The sequence below is a fragment of the Mastomys coucha genome, unplaced genomic scaffold, assembly GCF_008632895.1.
Source record: "Mastomys coucha isolate ucsf_1 unplaced genomic scaffold, UCSF_Mcou_1 pScaffold18, whole genome shotgun sequence".
In the NCBI taxonomy this organism is placed as follows: domain Eukaryota; kingdom Metazoa; phylum Chordata; class Mammalia; order Rodentia; family Muridae; genus Mastomys; species Mastomys coucha.
In genome coordinates, this window is record NW_022196900.1 from 10,985,284 (window position 1) to 11,008,967 (window position 23,684).

The following is a 23,684-nucleotide window of genomic DNA, read 5'->3' on the forward strand; positions in this document are numbered from 1 at the left end:
TTTTTTTTGCTTGATTTTTTTCCCCCCAGCTTAATGGCAAAGCGCTATTAAAAATGCAGCCCTGCTGTTTCTCCTTGGGGCAAAACACATTAGCTAGAGCAGTGGACACGGAAGGGAAGTGTCATCCGGGCACTGCTGACTATAGTCTACCGCAAGACAGGACTCAGCAGGCAATGGCAGGGCATGTTTAGGGAACATTTAATTGCCCTATGGAGATGCTTGGCTATAAGCCTAAGAGAAGATATCTTGCAGTGAAGTAGGAGGGGGAACTTTAAGTCATTAAGCTGAAAGCATTAATGCCTTCAATGACCTCACACTGTAGGCTTGAAGTAAAATTTCCAGTCCTGATGGGAATCTCCAAGGCCCTCACCTACATCTTCTCAGGCAACCCCTTGTTTATCACATTTCCACCACCATGGCCTCTGTCAGTGTTTTGATCAGTTCAATCTCTCTCAAACTTTGTGGACCTTGTCACGTTCTGACATCTCTCTAGAAAAGTCCCTTTCACCAGCTCAGGTTCCCCAGGCTTAGCTGTTTCTTGCACTTCAAATCATGGACTAATTGACAACTCCTTGAGGTGGTCCTCCTGCCAGCCATACTCAAGCAAGCTCTTTGTTGTCTTCCCTTGCTTTCTCTTTTTTGGTCCTTCTTCGTCCAATCCACAGTGCTTCCCAATTATAAAAGTATATCTGTTTATAAATCATCTTTATTGCTGAGCATTCTACAAATCCATGAAGCCAGGGGCTTTGACAGTTTTAACGAACACAGCTTAATGAGGTCCTGACCATAGCTCTTTGACTACAGTAGGTCCCCAATACAAAACATTGAATAAACGAGTAGTGTGCTTATTAAGAAAGTGCAACCTTATTGTAGCTGTCAGTCTGACATGGCTAAAGGACAATTAGCTTACATAAAGCATGCTTCCAGACACTTTTAATGAGCCTGACTATACATTTCTTATTTGTACAATGATGCTGCATTTTAGAGACTAGCTAATCCATTTGCCCACTGACACTTAAAATGATTCTATATATTCAGTCCTTGAAAACAATAGAATAAGAAATATCTTACTTTATGTTATATTAAGACCCTACATTTGCATCTTTCTGATTTTAATCATGTGCTTCCCCTATGAACTTTGAATATACCTGTGAAACCAGCGTTGGTGTTTGCCTTTGGTTCTCCTACATTGTCTGTTTAATGCTCTCTCTGGTTTATACTTAGTCTCTGCCTGTTGCTATTTCTAAGTTTTTTGGGTTTATTAGTCTACTTTAGCTGTGGTTCAGGACCTGAACTGCTATGCACCTTTTCTGATTCTTGCCTGATCCCTTACCATATTAACTCCCCAGGTGAGGGAAGCCACACATTTCTTGGTCAAGAATTTTGTCAGCTCTAGCAAGCAGAATTATACCATAACTGTGCTCAGGGAGTCTATATTAACAATAGCAGTGTCTTCCTTCTCTGCCTCTCTTGTTCTGTGTTGCAATCACAGATCGTAATTATATTTTAGATATGGATAAAATGCCACATTATGGGGTACAGGTTTGATTTCTGAGATATCTCTACCAGAACATGAACCTGGAGAGGAGTTAGTTCTTTATGGCAAGATCACTGCAAAATGTGCCATAAGAAAACACTAAGGCTAAATAACTTCCCATTCTAAGTTTTGTCAGGCAGGGACTTCATGTCTTCTTTGCAAGCCTCCTAGGGAAAGGAGTCTATAGCATAGACATACCTGGGCAATGGCTTGTGTTATCCTGCAGATCACTGTGGAGCAAAATATGTGTGCTCACATGTTGCCAAACCCACTTTCCCCTCTCTCCTTTCTCCATTTTCTCTTTCTCATCTCACTCAGATTCCATTTCCTAAGAGAAGTATTTGCAGAGTATATTTTCCCTTGTTCAAGCAGAAGTTGTATAGTGTATCTATGATGGGTCAACAGGGCAGAAATTCCAGTCAAGTGTAACTAGAACCAATAAATGAAGCTAAATGGGAGTAGAAGATTCTGAAATATGGTTTCAAGGGAAATAACCCAGGTGAATTTCAATTAAAAGCCTATAAATTTTCATATGTATTTCAACAGAATATTTTAAACAACATATATCAGCAGAATTACAGATAACTTAATTGTCTCATAACTGTAATTAACCAAGAAGGTATAAGTTTTTAAATTAAAAATAAACTCACTTTGTTATATAGTTTCTTTTCAGATTAAGCTAAATGTCAATGTCAATTAGTAACTGCTTATGTTCAGAGACAGTTTATTATCATTATTTATTATTATTTGAGGCTCTTCTAATTCTTTAAACAGTACAATTTCAATTATTGATGAAAATAGTATATTAGTCTTTGGGTTTGTCATGTCGGAGACAAGAAGATGAATGATGCTTTAGTGAAGGCTTAGTAGAATTACTCAAAGCCTCTGAACATTTGTGGCTATATGTCTATTTCTGGTGCAAGCAATAGTTGACCTCCATCATTCTCCTCATTCTGCCTAAAACACCTTATCTATAGAAGCATAATCACAATAATTGCCTGGGTCCCTGGAGCTCTGTGAAGATTAGATAATGTCAGAAAAAGTGCTCTTAGCTGCAGTAGTGGTATTCTGACCTTTATTCTCCACTTAGAACTTGTCTGAAAATAGTTCTATGATAAGCTCTCATTAAAGTTTTTAAGTCTGAACAGTCAACGATATGGAAAGAAAGTATCCCTAGACCTATTCTGTGACTAATAGGTACAGTTTAGGAACAATAAAAAGAGAGACCTGCAGAAGAAAGTTATTCAAAGAAAGTTAGCTAGGATATGGGGGAAAAGGAACCCCTTAATACATGAACTATTTTTCCTTCCTTCCTTCCTTCCTTCCTTCCTTCCTTCCTTCCTTCCTTTCTTCCTTCCTTCCTTCCTTCCTCCTCTCTTCTTCTTTCCCTCTGTTGCTTTCCCCTTTCTCTTTCCAACAAATGCTTGCTATTATATGATGCAGTGCCTGTACCCAATCACCATGGTTTCTTCTGCCCTGAAAGAGATTCTGGGATTGTTTTTTTTTTCCAGAGAAGTTGGAGAGTTTGAAATAGGAGAACAGCTGAGATGCGGGAAGAAGCAATTTGTTTTAGAGAAGCTACTGGTGTGTGTCTATTCTAATGGTTAGACAAATCAAGTAAATAATTTGAACTGTTAGTTTTTGATGAGGAACAATGTTTCTTGTGCTAGTCTTCATTTCCACCCCTTTGGATTTTAATAGGTCTATGGTTGTGTTCTTTCTATATCATTGATGCGTAACATACTTAAAATTTTAATGAGAGCTTATTGTAGAATTATTTTCAGAAGAATTTTATGTAGAGAATAAAGGTTATAATAGCACTACTGCATCTAAAAGAAAGTGAGTTCAGAAAGAGTAAGTAGTGAATAAGAATGAGGCTGATACAATAGAAATCCATACAGTGTACCCTAGTTTATTTCCTGTAACTATAGTACAACGCTGACACATAGTATCCTGAGCTAGGAAAGGGTTTGATTGGCATAGACTTCGATGTCCCAGACCATCATTCAGGGAAGTCGGGCAGAAGCTTAGGCAGGAATATGGAGGCTGGAGCAAAAACAGAGACTATAGAGGAACACTGATTACTGGCTTGTTCTGTCTGGCTTGCTCAGCTAGCTTTCAGATACAGACAGGGCCCACCTGTCTAGGCAAAGCTCAGCATCAGATGTGCCCTCCTGCAGCAATTGGCAATTAAGAGTATGCCACACTGGCTTGTCCACAGGCTGATTTGATCTGGAAAGTTCCTTACTTGAGGCTTTCTTCTGTCAAATGACTCTAGGTTTGTGTTCGGTTGATGGCTGAAGCTAACTATGACGAAAGGCCTTTGGTGTCAATGAGGAGGGAGCCACCATTTCCACAAGGAAGGGAGCAATTGCGAGTCTATAACAGTCTACTTTTAAAAAATAAAGCACATGGAAACCTTCAGAATTTTCCTCACTAAGGAAGACAAAATTCCTAAGAGTAACAATGATCTTAATCATTGTAATAAATTTTAGTGGAACAGAAATCAATACATATGAGGTCCAAGTGTCATTCAATAAAATAATTTTCTTTGAGACAACTTAGTTTCTAGCATCTACGTAGAGTGAAATGATCTTAAAAATGAATGGCCTGCTAATAGTCAGTTAATATGGGGAAGTGAGAGTCCTCAGTTCATGGGTAGCTTTTATAGTTTCTTGATGTGCTCTTTTAGTGTTAAAGTATATGTATATGCACAGGTGTGTGCTCATATGTATGCATATTATTAGCTGTTTGTGTGTGTCTATGTTTCTGCCTGTGTCTTATCTGCATAAGCATCTATGCACATTTATGTGCACTGTTGTAGACATGAGAGTCAGAAGAGGGTATCAGATTCCTCAGAATGGAGTTATATGTGTGTGTGGGATACTTGGCTTCTTATGTGGGTGCTGTGATCTCAACTCTGGTTCTCATAATTGCACAGCAAGCTCCCTTAACTGATGAGTCATCTCTTCACCCCTTGGATGTGCATTTTAATAGCACTATCTGCGAGGGCAGACCTACTGTTAACTAAAGATAGATATGCATGTGAACTTCCAATAAAACTGTTATGTCATGAAAATAATAACTCTTAGTCACATTTTTAAAGCTGAAACTATGACACCAGGGCATAAAGAGATGGCTCAGTGGTTAAAAGCTTGTATTGCGTGCTTACAGAGGACCCGAGTTTGATAACTTTGCTCAAAACTGCTTTTAACCCTAGTTCCAGAGGGATCTGACAGCTCTGGCCTTCCTTCCCTGCACTTATGTGTACATTTCTCTATATGCATGCACATGGTTAAATAAAAATAATTCTTTAAATCATTAAATAAGTTAAGGTATTATTAATCTAAGATCAAAAATTGTAATATACTACTCTGGTAATGTGTGTGTGTGTATGTGTGTGTGTGTCTGTGTGTGTGTGTGTGTGTGTGTGTGTCTGTGTGTCTGTGTCTGTGTGTCTGTGTGTGTGTGTGTGTCTGTGTGTGTGTGTCTGTGTGTGTGTGTGTGTGTGTTGAGAAGAGAGGCAATGGAAATAGTCAGGGGATGTATGAGGAATCTCTATACAGTTCAGTCGCTTGCGCTACAAATCTAAATCTAAAAGTTCTAAAGCCTTTGATAATTATTTCCAAATCATTTTTAATGACCGAATTAAATTACACTGTACAAAGAAATCAGGATTCATTGCAAAAATAATCTGCAGGCAGAAGATAGCCCGATTCTAGCTTATTGATGTAAAGGGTGCAGCAATGAACATATTTCTGCCAAATCAATCAATTTGTTACTGTGGTTCACTTTCGTGCACAAAGCAAATAAGCATGACCAGGGGTAAAAGAGTGCAGAAAGTCTCAGGGCTGGAAGGGAGGAACACACTGGAGCCAGCTCTGCAAGCTAGGTTTCCCTCAACAGTCTGGAGAGCTGAGACTCTGACAGGGAAAGCTCACATGTATACACATAGGGAAGACTCATCATCACACACAGAGGCAGGCACATTCCTCCACTTGCTCTGCTGGAGGTCATGCATACCTTACATTCTAAATATGGGTATAGCATTTTCTCTGAGCATCAGTGTTAATAGGAGACTAAGCACAATTTACTTTTGATCACTTCAAAAGATATAAGGTGGAGTGATGTGTTTATTTTTGTTGTTGCCTTTTACATTTCTCTAGGCAGCCTTCTCGGATAAAAGAAACTAGCTTTGAAGGTTTGTTAACAGTTTTTTAAAGGGGTGTTAGCTTTCCCTGCCCCCACTGTATAGGTGATTGCCTCAAAAGTGCCTGCTTAGCAGTTGTCATAGCTATCCCTAGTGTCTGATGCTAGATAGAGTATATATTCTGTTAAGACTTTCTTGGTCTGGAGTGTCACTGGGAGTATCAATCATATGCCATGGCAGGCCCTGTGCCCGTGAGTAGTTAGTTGGCCAACACAAAACAAATTGAAAGGTATTATTGTGAGCTCTTTGTTTTATTTTGCTTTGTTTTCAAATTTTTTTTTATCTTATTGATATTTTGCTTGTTTACTTTGATTTTCATCTTTGTGTTTTCGTGGTGGGTATTGTTTTTGGGTGTTTTTTTGAGGCAGAGGATGGAATAAAGTTGTATCGGTAGGGGTTAGGATATATCTGGAGGTGCTGAGCCAGGAGAAAAAGCACAACCAAAAAATACATAAATGTTTTTTTTCTTACATAAAAGTAAAATTACAAAAGGGTCTCTGTAGTTAGCAACTATGTGCTGTTAAAATTCTTCTTTAAAATTAATCACAGTATGAGAGATTGGCAGTGTACACATGCTGCCATTAGATCAGTGTTAGATTGTTGAGAACATAGAAAAAGGATTTGTTGAAGGAAAGTCCAACAGAACATGCTTATTAGAGTTCTGTATCCAAGGTCCTATTTCTTGGCTCCAGTTTGCTTTTGGTCAGACACCAGGCCACTCACTACCTGTTGTCTAGTTTCCTGTTGTGACACAGGAATCTACTGCCCCTTGAATTTTGTCACACTCAATTTCTAATTCTGTTGAGCATAGTAATAAAAGAGTCTAGGGGCACATGAAGTCTCCATACCATGGCACTGCTTTTCTCTGAAGCATGTTGGGCAAGTTTTCATTAAAGTTGGTACGGTTTACATTATACCTCCCTCTTTGACATGACATTTTCCTCTTATTCCAGTGGTTAGCTGGAGATCCTACTTACATTGATTAAGTATTTTAATAAAAATCTGAGTGCTAACACCAGGTTAGTGTTTTCCTCAATCTCCTGCCATAATATTCAATAAACTTAGAACTTGGTTTTGGCATTTAGGAGTGTTGTTCATGCTAGACCATTGATCTTCTACTGGGGTATATTATACCTCTTGCCACTATATTTAAATGTTGCTTACAAGTGTTTTAGTGATAGTGATTGAGTTACTAGTTTTGATTTGAGGTCTTTATCACACGGTCATCAGTCAACAACTTATATCTTCATTGTTTTATGAAAGTTAGGTATGAACTTGGGGATATCTGTCATTTTTAAAATTCAAATTTCTTGTTCATTAAAGACTGATAAGTCACTAGGATGGTAAGATAATTTAGAAAATAATTTCATATTTTCCTTTTTGTTATTAATGATAAGCACTAATATCAGCCACAATGTCTAGTGGATCTTATCCCTCTTTGAGGAAATTCAAATTACAGGAAGGATTGATTTTATTTTGGGTAATCCTGGAAAAAAAGCCCACAGTTATAAAAGATCTACTGCCATATGATAGTAGACAGGGGAGTTAATATATTTGAGAGTTTTAGAAGGTTTTGAGATTCCACAATAAGCCCTATTCTATTTTGTAGAAACAGAATTAGGGCTTATAATTAAATTTTCTGATTTTAGCTTCTAATCTTTCTTCAAAATGATGTCTAGACAGTCTTGGATGACTCTGGAAGTCCTCTGCATATTAATTATTCACAGAAGACATTAAAGTCTGGGGTGTTTGGGATGATGTCTGGCATTTACAGTTGTTTGGGTCCTATAGACCTTTCCACCCACTCATCTCAATGTGCCTTCTCCATGCACTAGACAGGAGCTCTTTGAAAGATGAGATTATATTATCTTATCTGTCTGTCACTAACATTCAGGGGAGGTGGGTCAAATAGTTTATGGTTCAAAAAAGTGTTATCAATCTCTGGCTTGGGTCATTGTGTTAAATGTGAGTGCATGTGTCACACTATCTGGGGCTCATCCCTTTGGACGTTTCTCTTCTAAAGAAGTCTTTCAGCACCCTGATGCAAAGCAGGTCAAATTGCCCACCCCCCCAACTCCATTTATTATGATTATATTTTACTACCTTCAGTTTAGAAGTCTAGCTTCCCTTGACCTTCGATGAAACATTTATGTGCAGATTTTAATATTTTATCTTTTGGGTTTCTTTCATTTTCTTCACATTTTATTGGATTTTTACAGAGAAATGAAAAGGTCAAAACAAAGGAGCAGCCTGCTTGCAAGCAAGTGCCATAAATAGCAGGCTCTTTCTCCTTATCAGTTTCTTAGAAATCCTCTTAGCTTCTTACAGTAGACATTCCTCTTGAGTCTCAGGGACCTACTTGATCAAATGTACTGCAGTATGGGAAAAGCAGACAGATATCCAAGCCTTTAGGTTTCTGAACTGACTTCTACTAAGCCAAATTGCTAGATTAACCCATCTTAGCTGCTCGGTCTGTGCGGCTCCCTTAGTAGCAGCTAATATAGGGCTGCCATTGGTCTCACTAATGTGCTTTCTGCTCAAGATTTAGTTGTATTGATGCACAAATCTGTATTTTTCAATTATGCTTGTTATTGCAAAATCATTAATAGTATAGAAAGGGATCTTCTATAAATACAAATGGAAAGCCAAGATTTTATTCAATTCAAATATGAACACTGAAAATTCTTTAAGAAGTCAGGTGTCTAATAAATTTCAGTTGTGAGTAACACAGTTATAGGATACTAGAGAAATATAAATCTAAAACATTTTGCTTTAATGCCTCAAAAATGTCATGAAATTCTTTATACACTTCAAGAATGTAGAAATTGAACGTAGAGATTCATGGAGAAAGTCAGGAAAAGGACCAGAAGCCTTATCATATGCAAAAACAAACACATAAACAAACAATAATAACAACAGCAAAACCAAAATAGGAAAAAAACAAGCAAAATTGAAAAACAAATCAGGTAAAGTATTGTTAGGAATAAGTGAGTGTTCATGGAGTCTGTTAGGTTAACATATAGGCATGGCATTTTAAAGTTATTTAAATGATTACTAAGCTAATAGAACCTAGCTGCTTGGAAAAACCAGAGACTTCTAGAGAAGTCTAGACTGAAAATGAAGTCCTGGACTAAAAAATGAAGAAGAATATCTAACTGTTGCTGAAGATGTTAGACAGAACTCTCTTATTTTGCTATCTAGATATAGGTAAATTGTTAAAAGTAAATTATTTTTCTTTTACTGAAAATAGATTGTTTTTCATCATACAATATATACAGATTAGAGTTTTCCTTTCCTCTACACCTCCTACTTTCTCCTCACCTCAACTTTCTGGATCTACTTCATTTCTGTCTCTCGATAGGAAAGAGCGTGCTTCTAAGAGATAGCCACCAATCACGACAAAATATAAAATAAAAATATGATGAAGCAAAAATGATTGTATCAAAGTTAGACACAATAACCCAATAAGAGGAAAAGAGTTCCTAGAGCAAGCACAAGAGTTAGAGACTCACTTGTTCTTATCGTCAGGAGGGGTTCCATAAAAATAATAAGCTAATATTTATAGTATACGTGCAGATGCCCTGGTATAGATCCCCATAGGCCCTATTCTTGTTGCTTCAGTATCTATAAGCTTATATGTGCCTTGTTTAGTTGATTCAGAGGGCCTGAATCATCTTCTAATGTCCTGTGTTCCCTCTGTCTCTTACAATCTTTCCACATTGTCTTCTGCAGTGTCCCTGGGCTGTCAGGGGAAGGAATTGATGGAGTCCTCAAATTTTCTCTCTGTATATTGTGTGTAGGTCTCTGTTCCCACCTGTTGCTGGAGGAAGCTTCTCTGATGATACCTGAATAAGGCCCTGATCTGTGAGTATAGCAGAATAATAGCCTTTTATTGAGTATTTGACCACTCCTGTTTGATTTTACCTTATGTCTCTGGGCTGTCTAGTCTCTGGTTCTTGGTTACTCAACATGCCATATATGGTTTCCTTTTTGTGTACCAGGCCTTAAGTCAAATCAGCCACTGGCTGACTTCTCACACAAGCTCTGTGCCACTATTGCCATAGATTAAAAATAGATTTTTAAGGTTAATGTTATAGTGAAAGTACTAAGAATTTGTAATTATGACATTTGGAATAAAATAAAGGCTCTAACTTACATGAATAATTTACTCTGTCAAGTTGCTTAACTGGATAAAAGGTTTTTTGTTTGTTTGTTTGTTTGTTTCTTGTTTTTTGTAGCTAAAAGGTTTTTTGTTTGTTTGTTTGTTTCTTGTTTTTTGTAGCTATAAAGTGTAAATGATCATCAACCACACCACTGCAAAAAACTAAAATTAATCAAAAATGCAGAGTTGTGGACCCCAGTCCCTATGCAAACATCTTAAAAACACTTCTATACCTAAGGGATCATTGTCGAAGAGGGACCGGAAAGATTGTAAGGCCCAGATGATCTGGAAACTTGCTGTGGGATTGCATCTAGGAATGTCAGAAGCTACACTCATAAAGTAGTCTTAATATAATGACTGACAAAATATGAGTTGGAAAAGAATAACACTATTGAACATGACAAATTGGATAGAGAAAACCCATGAGGCCTCAACCACACAAAGGACTATAGGCAACCAAGGAGATCTGAGAATATGAGGGTTGGTCTTCTCGGGAAAGAGCACACCAGTTGGTTTTTCAGTGCCAAATGGTGAGTCCAGAGAACATACATACATTGTGTGTGTGTGTGTGTGTGTGTGTGTGTGTGCGTATGACATTATACAGACTGATCAGGCTATATTTAACATATGCACGTGTAGTAACAACAATTAACAAAAGAGAGGCCAAGAATTTGAAGGAAAGTAGGGAAGGGTATATGAGGAAGTTTGAATGGGTGAAATGGAAGGGAGAAATGTATTGAAATTATAATCTTAAAACAAGAATAAAATGTTAGTTTTATTCAGCTGTAAAGTATAAATGATTATCAGCTATATCTCATAGTTATTGATCACTTGAATGAGATGTTTCTGGAGACGATCCATCCTAAAATGTTATTAAATATATTTCATATTTTGAAATAATATTTATTCTATGTGTCTTAAATTCACTTGGGCTTAAGTTTTGTATTGTATTAGCTAAAATCATAGTGAAAGGACAAGAATTGGCTTTGGCTCAGGGTTTCAAAAGATTCAGCCCACTGTAGCATTGACCCTGAGGTAGAGAAAAACAGAACACTTTCCATCATGTTAGAGATGGTCAAGAGTAAGAATGGAAGGGTTGAGAAATAATATACTCCAAATGACTTGCGCTTTTACTGACTTTCTCCAGACAAAGCTGGAGATCACATAGCTACACTATCAGTGAAGGTGTGTGGAATTGAGTAGAGACACCTCCCCAAAGTATATAGCATCTCCTAAACTGTGCCATCAGCTAGGGACCAAGCACTCAAACCATGAGCAATGAGGTGATGGAGAGTTGGTAATGCATTGTGGATTCAAACAACAACATATTCTCCCAGCTTTAATAAACAGATAAGAAGTAGGAGAGAACAGATCAACCACATGATGAAATCTTGGCATGGATTTAGGTACCAAAACAAGCCCAACCTGGATATTCTGAATCTCTCTTGGTGAGTTGCCTGACTTGTATTTCTACCAGGTGATTTTGAGATGCCTGGATGTTTAGTTAACTATTCAATAGCTCTTTATGACAATCTCAAGTCACCTTCTATAAGCAATGTAAAAGCTAGCTTTTCCAAGGCATTTTTGAATACCACCTCTACTGTGAATGGAATCCTGGCAATGATGGGTAACTAACTAATCAGTACCTCAATCAATCAGGTAAAACCTAAGCCTTTGTAGCCCATTTCTATGGAGGATCTCTCAATCATCTGAGAAACACGAACAAAGCTGGCAGCTGGTATTCTTTTATTAAGTTCCCTCTTAGCTAGCAAGAACCTATTGAGAACTGTGTTAACTTGGTTTTTCTTCTTTGTCTAGAACCAAGCAAGACAGATCTCTGTCTGAGGATATTGCATACATGAAGCAATTTGATTGTCTTATTCAACTGATTTTTGTATGTGCTTGGAATGTCACATTTAAAGAGAGATCACATAGCTACATTACACTATCAGTGAAGGTGTATGGAATTGAGTAGAGACAGCATGATGCTATGGGCCTGGCATAAGAGACCAAGTGAGTATATAGGGTGTGCTGGAAATGAGAGCTTTTTAAAGATGCAGTAGTTATTTTACTCAACAGGAATTTGTGTCAGGTACAAGACCCTTTGGTCCTACATAATAAAAGCACAATATTTTTGTAATCAAATCAGTAATCCTTTCTAGATGAAAACAGGCACTGTGGCTGGACAAATATGAAAGGTAAATACTCTCCCTTTACCACTTATTGAAATTTTGAAAGCACTGCCAAGGAAGTGTAATTGATACCACAAGGCTGGCTGTTTTAGAAAGGCTCATCACTTATGGTTAAAATTTATTCCTATTCTTGACTAGCCACATTGCTTCATGTATGTGATTATATTGTTTTGATTCATTGTCTATCTGGAAGTAGGTTATAGATGTATATGCTTTGATTCTAGCCTTGACAAAGGGCTCTCTACGAAAATTTGCAAGAGGGAAAAATATGCTTGAGTTAGCTTTCAGACCCAAATCAGTGTAGCAGCAATACAGTCTAGCCATAGCACATTCTTTCCCCATTTGAAAAATTAGGGGGCTGGCGGGATGGCTCAGTGGGTAAGAGCACTGACTGCTCTTCCCAAGGTCCTGAGTTAAAATCCCACCACATGGTAAGCCACCATGGGCTCACAACCACCCATAACAAGGTCTGTCGCCCTCTTCTGGTGCATCTGAAGTCAGTAACAGTGTAGTTATGTATAATAATAAATAAATCTTTAAAAAAAAGAAAAATTAGTCTTTGAGGTTAGTGTACAAGGTTATGGGTATCTTCATATGTGTGTGTGTGTGTTATACATTTTTGTGTTATTCCCATCCCTCCATTATTCCATAAATGTGTTCTTCTTCACCTCCATCTGATTCTTTATTTTCTTCTCATTAGTCCTCCTTTCATCTTTTTTAATGCGTGTTTCTATAGCTATTGCTATTTCCCACTTTTCTTTCTTTTTCTGTCATTATCCTTTTCTAGTTACCCGACTTAACAATACACATATTTAAAAACACACACACACACACACACACACACACACACACACACCACACACAAATCTAGATTGCACATATGAAAGAAAACATTTATTATCTTTTCAAGTCTGGCTTATTTTGCTTAATAGTGTTTTCCAGTTGCGTGCAACTTCCTACAAATGAAATTATTTCATTTAAAAAGATCTTCCTCTAAACTACCATAAACAAAATGATTTAGATATATGCATGACCCACCCTGAGGAGAAGACTCCAATCTTTGGGTAATGTATCTGTTCATAGCTATTGTAGAACATAAAAGACCGTCTCTGCCTGATTTCTAAGCACATATCAGGAGCAGAAGTGCATGCCATTTCCATCTTAAAGTCGGGTGACTGCTGGTGTGGAGAATTCTCTTCCTGTAGAGTCTTTCATCTTTCAGCATGAAGGTGAGAATATTCCTTCTTACCTTTGGCCCAAATACTTGTTTTGTCATCACAGATTGTAATTGACCTTGGGTAAGGTTCAGAGTACGTATTATTCTAAGATGTCCTCTGCTGTTGGTGAGTAGTCATGGTTATTTCCTTTGAGCTGATTTGTCCCCAAAGTAAAAAGCAGTAGCTATTACAATGTTTCCAAAATTTGGTGTGTTCTGAGTGAAACAGATCCATTTATCTCTAGGGACTTTTTCTCAAGGAGAAGGAAAGGTGAGGTAGAGTGGATTTTCTTTAAATTTTTTTAAGATCTCAAAAACACATGGATAAAGATGAAGACAGCTCCTTCTATGCCTTCAACATCTTGATTAAGTTTTTAAATATATATTGAGATATGCTGACATCTATATCTATCTATATAAAATAGATATAGATATGTTGATATATACGTGTGTGTGTGTGTGTGTGTGTGTGTGTGCGATGACTTATGGGTTGAGGAGATGGCTCTGGTGCTAAGAACACTGGCTGCTTTCTTTCTTCCAGAGGATCTGATGTTAGTTCCTAGAACTCCTGTCGGGGGGCTCATACTTATAACTGCCTGTAGCTTCAGTTCTAGCACCATGGGATCTGGTCCTATCTTCTAGCCTATGTGGGCACCCATATCTATGTGCATGCATTCACACACTGACAGACATTCACACAATTTAGGAAAACAAGACAAAATACTCAATTTACATTATTGTGATACATAATTATTTACCATGTTGGTACTTGAAATAAAATAAAAAAAAAAAAAACCAAAAAACTCACACTTCAAGATCTTACTCTCTTTTTTCTAATTGAAACTAATGGAATTTGAAAGGTATAAAATATGCATTTATCAATGAATAAGACATAAAACCTTAGTAAAAATGTCTTAGGTAAATATAAAGAACAAAGACTATCTTTTCTTAAGATGACTTTGGCTTTTATCAAGATTTTAATGAGACTAACAAATTTCTAGCAAATGTTTAAATAGGTAAGTGTCTTTAGATTGTTTTAATAAATGACCTTTTTTTTTATAAACTGATGAATTCTGGAGTAAAGAATTGCAGTGTTTGGTTTGTTAAAGACTTGTGTGTGATACTTGAATCATCTCCATTCATTGAACTTTTGTTCACAATGCAATTTCTTTGAGTGAGTACCCAGCATTCCAGGTCCTAGTCTAGGCACATGAAACCTTTGGTTTTCAGGTGCAAAATGTGTGAGTGTAATGACAGCATCTTCAAGGTCTCATTTAGCTTTAAAACAATGAAGCTAGGAAGAAATTTACCCTTTCTTTTTACAAGTACTAGAAAGGCCCCTTGGATTTTCTCTGGAGAGCTGCATTGCAATCAGATATTTGAGAAAAGATGTGAAAGAAAGCAATAACTCCCTCAGAACTGTTAAAGGTCCTTGGATGACTGTAATGGAGAATGAGTCAAATGGCATTTGCTGCCTGAGGGGAGAGGTTTGAGAAGAAGTGTACACCCTAGGGCTCACTCCCACACAGAACAACAGCAAATTGCTGAGACTTGTCACCACAAGGAGGACAAGTGACAGCTCCTGCAGCAGCCTGAACACTTCCAGGACACAGTCTGAAGGATAGAACTGGTGAGGGTGAGTGCAGACACACAGGCACACAGATACACACACAGACACAGACACATAGGCAAACAAAGAGAGAATCAGAGAGAGAGAGAGAGAGAGAGAGAGAGAGAGAGCAGAAAGTTACACACACACATACACCCTCCCCACATAGACAGGGAGAGACATCTTTCTCTCTCTCTCTCTCTCTCTCTCTCTCTCTCACACACACACACACACACACACACACGCACACACACACATACACACACACACACACACACACACACAGAAGACACACAAACACCCTCCCCACAGAGAGACAGATATGCATACACACACCCATCCTCCAACAGAGACAGACAGACAGATATACACACACAGAGGGAGACAAAGACAGAGATGGAGATAAACACACATGCACACACACATCACAAAAACAGACAGACACAAATGTAAACGTATACACATGTACAACTTACATGCATAAAAGAGACAGAGAATGAATTAGAGACAGAGAGACAGAGTCAGAGACACAGACATTGGCATAGGCACAGGCACAGACAAGAGAACAGCTCGAGTAAGCCAGCTCAGCGTGATCCTTCTTTTCTGAGTGATTCTAGTGTCTCCAGACAGATCTCTTCTACAAGTGTGAATTTCCTATTTGTCAGCATCAGCCACCTGTCCAAGTACTTTTTTCAAGACTCAGTTGACTGTCTCTTTAAGTTCCATAGCCTTTAAGGAATATTTAGTGTGGTTTGACAGGCCTTACTTCTGATCTAAGGTTGAACCCAGAATTCTCTTGTTAAAAAGCCTTGTCTTTATATAGGAGCATTGCTAATCCAAATGCATGTTGAGTACCACAACAAATACCCTAGGTAGAAATCACTTTGACTAAAGTTAATCATGTATTCTTTTTGTAGTTGCAGGCAACAACACTCTTGTTGGCTGCTAGTTTGGTTCACAAAGATGAGCAGCCACTCAACAAGCAATAGGCTTGTAAGAAATGCGTATTTAAACAACAGATGAGGTGCCTTTAACTGAAATCAGCAAAAAGGATATTAGAGGAAAAAACACTTTATATTAAGGTATTCCAAAAGATATGAGTTATTATTTCTTTCTTTTATTTATTTTTATTAGATATTTTCTTTATTTACATTAAAAATGATATCCTCTTTCCTGGTTTCCCCTCAAAAAAAAAAAAAAAACCCAAAAAACAAAAAACAAACAAGAAAACAAACCTGTTCCCTCCCATCTTTCCTGCTCATCAACCCACCCTCTCCTGCATCCTGGACCTGACATTCCCCTCCACTGGGGCATAGAGCCTTCACAGGACTAAGAGCCTCTCCTCCCAGTGATGATCCTCTGCTTCATATGTAGCTGGAACCATGTGCACTCTTTGGTTGGTGGTTTAGTCCCTGGGATCTCTGAGGGTACTAGTTAGTTCATATTGTTGTTCCTACTATGGGGCTGTAAACTTCTCCTTGGGTCCTTTCTCTAGCTCTTTAGTGGGGACCCTGTGCTCAGTCCAATGGATGGCTGTGAGCCTGTACTTCTATTTTAGTCAGGCACTGTCAGTGCCTCTCAGGAGACAGATATATCAGGCTCCTGTCAGCCAGCACTTGCTGGCATACACAGTAGTGTCTGGGTTTGGTGATTGAATACGGGAAGGATTCCTAGGTAGGGCAGTCTCTGGATTGTCCTCACTTCAGTATCTGCTCCATAGTTTGTCTCTGCAACTCCTTCCATGAGTATTTTGTTCCCCCTTCTAAGAAGGGACTGGAGAGATGGCTCAGCCATTAAAGGCTAGGCTCACAACCAAAAATATAAGAGTTATTATTTTTTAACCAAAGACAAAAAGATGCATTTGACAGAACATTATTTCAGGCAAAGGAGTATCATGTACAAACCCAATGAATTCTTATATAATGTGGTAGTTTGAATGAGAATGGCTCCCATTGGCTCACACGTTTAAATATTTTGGTTCCAAGTTGATGGACCTATTTTGGAAGGATTGGGGTGTGTGGGATTGTTGAATGAATTGTGTCACTGGTGGAAGACTTTGAAGTTTCAAAAAAATTCAAGCTATTGTCAATTACTGTTCTCTCTCTCTCTCTCTCTCTCTCTCTCTCTCTCTCTCTCTCTCTCTCATTTGTAGTGGTATCTCTAGACATAAGCTCTCAGCTATTGTTCCAGACCCGTGCCTGCCTTCCTACCACCATTCTCCCTGCTATGATGGTCATGGATTCACTCTTTGAAACTGTAAGCCCAAAATTAAGGTTATTTTTCCTATAAGTTGTCTTGATTATGGTATTTTATCTTGGCAGTAGAACAGAAACTATGACAGATGGCCAAAGAACAGTTCTCTAGTAAGGCTGGACACTTAGTGTGGAAGGGTTTAAGATCATAGGGATGGAAGAGTCCATTAGTAGTAGAGCTACCATAGAGTTTAACTATTTATGATGGATTTGTTTCTGTTTAGGAAAGAAAAAAAGTGGCTAGTATCTACATTATTGGCTTGACCAACTGGGAATGTGGGTAAAATTTAATGAAAATGGGGAAAATGGAAAGACAAAGAGAGTTAAAGGTTAGGAACCAAAATACTATTCTGGCTAATCATTGAAAAGCTAAGAAAGTTGTGAGAAAGTAGCTTTGAAATGCTTTAATTATGTTGTGAAATAAAGAACTAACATTTTCTTTCATATAACCATTCATTCAATAACCATTCATTTCAATGGTGTTGGAAGAGAGTGACAGAAAGAAACATTAATATAACTGACTATCAGTACAAATAAAGTAGTTATTTTTAGATGAATTAACAATCTAACAAATGGTGTTGAGAAAATACCTATATAGGTTAAATAAAAATAATGCCCATGGCTTCTCATTCTGAAAACAACAATGAAATTAAGATGGAATGGATCTTTACTGTAAGACCAAACTATTGAATGTGTAGAAAAAATATGACAAATTTTTTGTTATATTGAGTCTGATGAATATTTCTTAAACATGAAAGAAATGTTAAATTTGGAAAAAATGTAACATGCCTTTATCAAAATTTGGGTATGGTCATATACATCTTTAATCCAGCACTTGGAAGGTGGATGCAGGTATATTGACTATATATGCAAAGTCAGCTTAAAGAAAATTTAGGAGATTCTGTAACCTCAAGAGGTATGGAAGAGCCAACTTATTTCATCACATAAATCTTTAAAATTCTGTTATAGTATGGGGATGATAAGGCATGTTAAATGACTGTAGAAAAGTAAATTTTATTTTCCAGATGTAATTGTTGTCTCAGAGTTTTTCTGCTGAATAAACTCTTTCCAGTTATCTATGAACTCTACCTAGCTGTTTCAACTCAGCTGTTCTACTTCAAAACTCCTGTCTAAGCTAACTGATTCTAACTGGCTTCTTTTGGCTTCTCACTGAATTGTTCTACTAGGAAAAACTGCCTCTGAATTCCATGGACAGAACTACACTGATTGCAGGAACTGAACTCAACTGCATTCAACTGAACTGCACCAAACTGCATTGAACTAGATTCAATTGAACTCCACCGCATTTCCTAAACTGAGCTGAACTTCACTCATTGAACTTCCCTCCATTCTGACTCAATCCGTTCTGCTCTTAAGTAGCCTCCCTTTCCTGTCCGTTCTCATGATAGTTGGGCATATCCTGTCTGCAACTCATTCTGTCAAATCCTTGTCTGATTTCTCACTTTGTCTGCCCCCTAACTAGATGTCACTTTAAAACATGGCTGCATCCTTATACAAAATAAATTTACCTTTATTGTTTGAGATTAAATGTGTATACTAAGGGCATGCCTGTATTCCAGCAGAAGGATTAAAGATTAGTCATTCTAACATGATCACACAGATCACAAAGCTAGAAGGAATCTCAATGTGATCCCTTGCCAGAAGAGCCATGTTAAAATTCCTCTACAAACTTCAAATGAATATTTATAATATATATGGCTGACAAAGAGCAAGGACCACCAATGAGAAAAAGAAGAGTTAAAAAAACAAGCCAGCATGTATAAATGGTAATAAGACAAAACGACACTTCAGTGTCCAACAAGTATGTGAAGCAAAGCCAGTCTCACAGCAGCTAGGGAAATGGACACTAAAGTGTAACAGCAATATTTTTTGTCTATTAGACTTGAAAACATTAAAAAGAGCAATTACCACAGGGCTAGCAAGAACGAAGGGAAATGGGCCATTTTGAATGCTACTGGGGCAGTATGATTTCTAAAACCTCTGGGGAATTCACTTGGAAATATTGCTATGATCAGAATGCACATATATTTTAAGCTAACTTTGGGCATTGTAGCTTATAGATATGAAATAGAACATAAGAATAGCCAAGAAGAGAGGAAAGAAAGAGAATGGGAAATGTGAGTGAAAACATCACTAAGTTAATCATGGAGCATCCATACTCTATATTATCATATAGGTATCCAAGAATGAGCAAGTGATTTAACACCCAACTTACAAAGAGGCCCAGCTGAATGATGTATCTTTGTTTCTGTAAATCAACCATCAGAAATTGACATGCACAGATGTGTCTATTCTTGCATCTTGAGCTTCCTCAGGTTGTGAAGAGATGAGCAGATTGTGAGTGTCAGAAGCACCAGGGTGAGAAAGTAGCTGGGAATAGGTTATGGGCATTTTATTTATGCATTTTTGCATGTTTATTTTGAAGTTATATCACTGCATCAGAAGAGGGACTGAGCTTTTGTGAAATAACAGCTGAAAAAGTAGTACAGAAATGGCTTTTTAAAAAAGGAGTGTAATTTCACATATATATACTGTAAGGTGACTGTCAATATGGGTAAAGGATTGGCAGAAAGCTGGAGCATCACCATAGCAGATGAGTGTATAACTGCAAGTGCCGTCCTTAGACAAAATTCAGATCATTGCAACCAACATCTTCTAAAACCTTACATTGATTTTTCCCCCTTACCTTATCTCAGTCTGTTAATTACTGTACATATTAGAAACACACACACACACACACACAGATATACACACACACACACAGAGGTGCATGTATGTATACTTACAGGCACAAGGGCTTGCATCTAATCCTCAATGTATTGGTCTTTTGTACTTGAAACTAATGCTAAATATAGGTGTTGTAAGAAAACGTGGAGAATCAGAGAAACAAGCTCACTGCTTTGTTTAAGGAAAGGAAAGTAACAGAGACTAGGGAATGAAGGAATGTTAGAAGAGGCTTCAGAAGAGACAAAAGATAAAGAGATTTCCAGGGAGGTTTACGTCTATTGAAGGAATCATGCTACTTTGCCACTTGTGTGCCCATATTCTTGCATTTTGTAATCACTAGCAAAGCCCATGTGGCCTACAAAGGTTTTGGAAAATTCTTGGTTTCTTAGAAAGGAAAAACAGAGGATGAAGTCAGACAGTCTTGGGAGGCACCTCTTTACTATGAGACTCCATGGGATGCAGACCTCACCTCTGCAGCATTATGTTTTCATGTGGAGATAATGAACACTTTCAGATAAACCATGGATCTTGAGTGTAGTGGAACACAGATTTAATGCACAAATAATTATTTCCAGAACAAATATGTGCAGAAATAAATTGTGGATTAAGGCAGGAGGTGAGACCAAGAAATTATAATCACTAGAATACATGGATCAGCCTTGACTCCCAAATTTAAATTCAGAGGCTAAAATATAATTAAGTCATTTAAGGTGTATGTACTCCCACAGATACCATTTATGATAGCCGCCAGACTCTAAAAAATGCTTAAGACTGCAGTAATGGGTGGTCAAAATAATGGTGAGGTTGACTGTTTCTGTTTATTTTTTTCAGTGATTCAGTTTGATCATAAAATTACAGCTTTCAGTTTTACTTTTTAAAAATTTTTATTCCTTTAATCACAAGAGCATGACATATCTAGTGTACAAATGGGAAAAATGGCAGACTCTAAAATAAAATATCTTTGCTATATTTTAGTCCCATTTTCTCTTACAACATCTGCTTTTATTTAATTTACCATAAGGACAACTCTAAAGCATGAATTTCATAAAATAAAACATATTCATCCTACAACTGTCTACTAAGTGCTTGCCAAGATGCCGGGAAGAATGGTTAAGATCATGAATTCAGAAGAGGAAAAACAAAAAGACCAAGGCTGTCATAATAGATCACTCAGGCCAAAATCCTGTATGCTTATTCATTCCCCATACACGCTGATTTAACAATTATTGTATTAATGGGTAGCTAATTATTTTCCTTTGTGTTCAATATTTACTCGGCCTGGAGATGAAAGTGAAAAAAACACTATATTTAGAAATGCTTAATGTTTAGATGCTGTTAGCTATCAATGATTTTATTTTGTATAGTTTATATTGTGTTGCTACTATTTAAATTGAGTCTTCAGTTCGTTAGCTAAGGCAAACATAAGATGATTCCTGCTGTTTTAACCCTTTTAAGTTCACCCACATAATCAACTATTTAAACTCATAGAGAGATAGCTTTCTTAACATAAGTTAAGGCAGAGAAAAAGTAGAGAATTTCAGAATTGGGTGAGGCTTTTCTTTTCTTTTTATTATTGGTTATTTTATTTATTTACATTTCAAATGTTGTCCCCCTTCCTGATTTCCCCCCAAGCCCCTTATGCCATTCCCCCTCCCACCTGCTTCTATGAGGGTGCTCCCTCACCCACCCTTTCCTACCTCACTGCCCTAGCATCCCCCTACACTGGGGCATCAAGCCTCCACATGACTAAGGACTAAACTACAAACCAAAGAGGCTTTTCTTAATACAGATTTTGTTTTGGTATATTGTGGCATCAGATACATGATGGATACAGGCAATTCTGGAAGCTTAGTTATGCCATTATAATGAACCAAAGGGCATTGGTGATGGAGTTCGTTGGTAATGTTGGATGATATTACTTTAGTGCAATTCCACAGTTCTATCAGCCCCATAGCCAACTTGAAGTTTGCTTCTTTCTTTTCCTATGCCACTCTAGCCTACCTCACTCCCTCAAGAGATGTTTTCACTCCATAATATCAAGGGGTTGAAGAGAGCTGAAGATTCATTTTCTGTAACTAATTCTATTTTCTATAACTATTTGCTGACCCTGCCTGTCAAAAGAAGTGAAGTCTCTGACTTTCAAATGGTCTAGGTAAGTTAGAGCTACAGTGATTGGCTCTGAAATTGAATGGGCTAAAAAGTAGCAGGGCTGTCATTTTGTCACTAGACTATTAAAGATGAAGTTTTATCATGATTCCTAGCTTTTAGAAATGTCTTCAGCCCCCCAGCACCATAGCATAATGGGCAAAGAATCCATCAGAGTCTGAAGAAGCGCTCCTAATTAGCTGGCCTGAGACCCTTGTGTAGTTACAGTTAAATGAGAATATTGTTTTAGCACTTAATCCAATGATATTACAGTTATTTCACAAGAATCATCTATGTGACCATATGCATATCTATCTATCTATCTATCTATCTATCTATCTATCTATCTATCTATCTGTCTGTCTGTCTGTCTGTCTGTCTGTCTGTCTGTCTGTCTGTCTATCTATCTAAAGTATTCTATTCCATTTTATTTATGCATTGTGTAATAACAGAGATAGGCTATTTCCAGATTTTTATCAAACCAAATTAGGTAGTTGTAAACACTTTTAGAAGTACATAAAAATATGTTTTTTTTTTAAATGCTTAGAAATAGAATTTCTGGTGAAAACATGTTCATTATATAACAGGCCAAAATGTAGATGAACTGATGCATCTGCAACAAAAACCTTGTACCTAAGGCTTAGGAAACATGAGGAAGAGGGTCCAAAAAGAGTGTAAGAGCCAGAAGATCAGAAAATCTTCTCTGAGATTGTGTCTTCTAGAAATGACAGGGAAGGTTAACCCATAATACCTCTATGATATTCCTGCCTAAATAAAACCTGAACAAGTGTTCACCCATAGACAAGCTAATGTAAGTGGAAGAAGTTTATGTGGTCCCACCCATAGACAAAGAACCACAGGTAACTATACACTGCTATGAATGGGAAAACATAGTCTTGCACAAACATAATCCCCTGGGAGGGCTTCCTACTACAAAGTGATGTACAAGCAATACTAAATGGTCTGAGAAGTTTGTAGTTTTATATCGAGGCTTAAAAAGAGGCCATCACCAAAGGCTTCCCCTCTCACTGATGCCAGATCAGGCCATCCTCTGCTACATATGAATCTGGAGCCATGTGTACTCTTTGGTTGGTGGTTTAGTCCCTGGGAACTCTGAGTGGTCCTGTTAGTTGATACTGTTCTTCCTATAGGGTTGCAATCCCCTTCATCTCCTTCAGTCCTTCCCCTAAATGAATAAAATGATTAATAAAAAATGTTTAAAAATAAAGTGATTAAAAAAACAAGCTATGAATTTGAGGTAGAGCTATGATGAGTACATTGGAGGGATTGTGCAGAAAAAAGCAAAGGGGCAAATGATTTTATTAAAATTAAAAGTTAAAGCTCTGATAATTATGGAATAAATGATATATAGTAAAATGTAAGTATTTGTATCCTTTGGGCTCTTTTGTTTTCTTTTTCTTAATTTTTTGGCTTGTTTTGGTTTTAAAAGTCCCACTATGTTTCCTAAAATCACTTTACTGAATTTTGCATCTGTAAGTACTATACCATTACAATGCCAGGTATGCTTGCTTGCTTCTGTCACCTACTTCTTCCTTTCCTTTCTCCCTTTCTCCCTTTCTCCCTTTCTCCCTTTCCCTCCCTTCCTCCCTCTC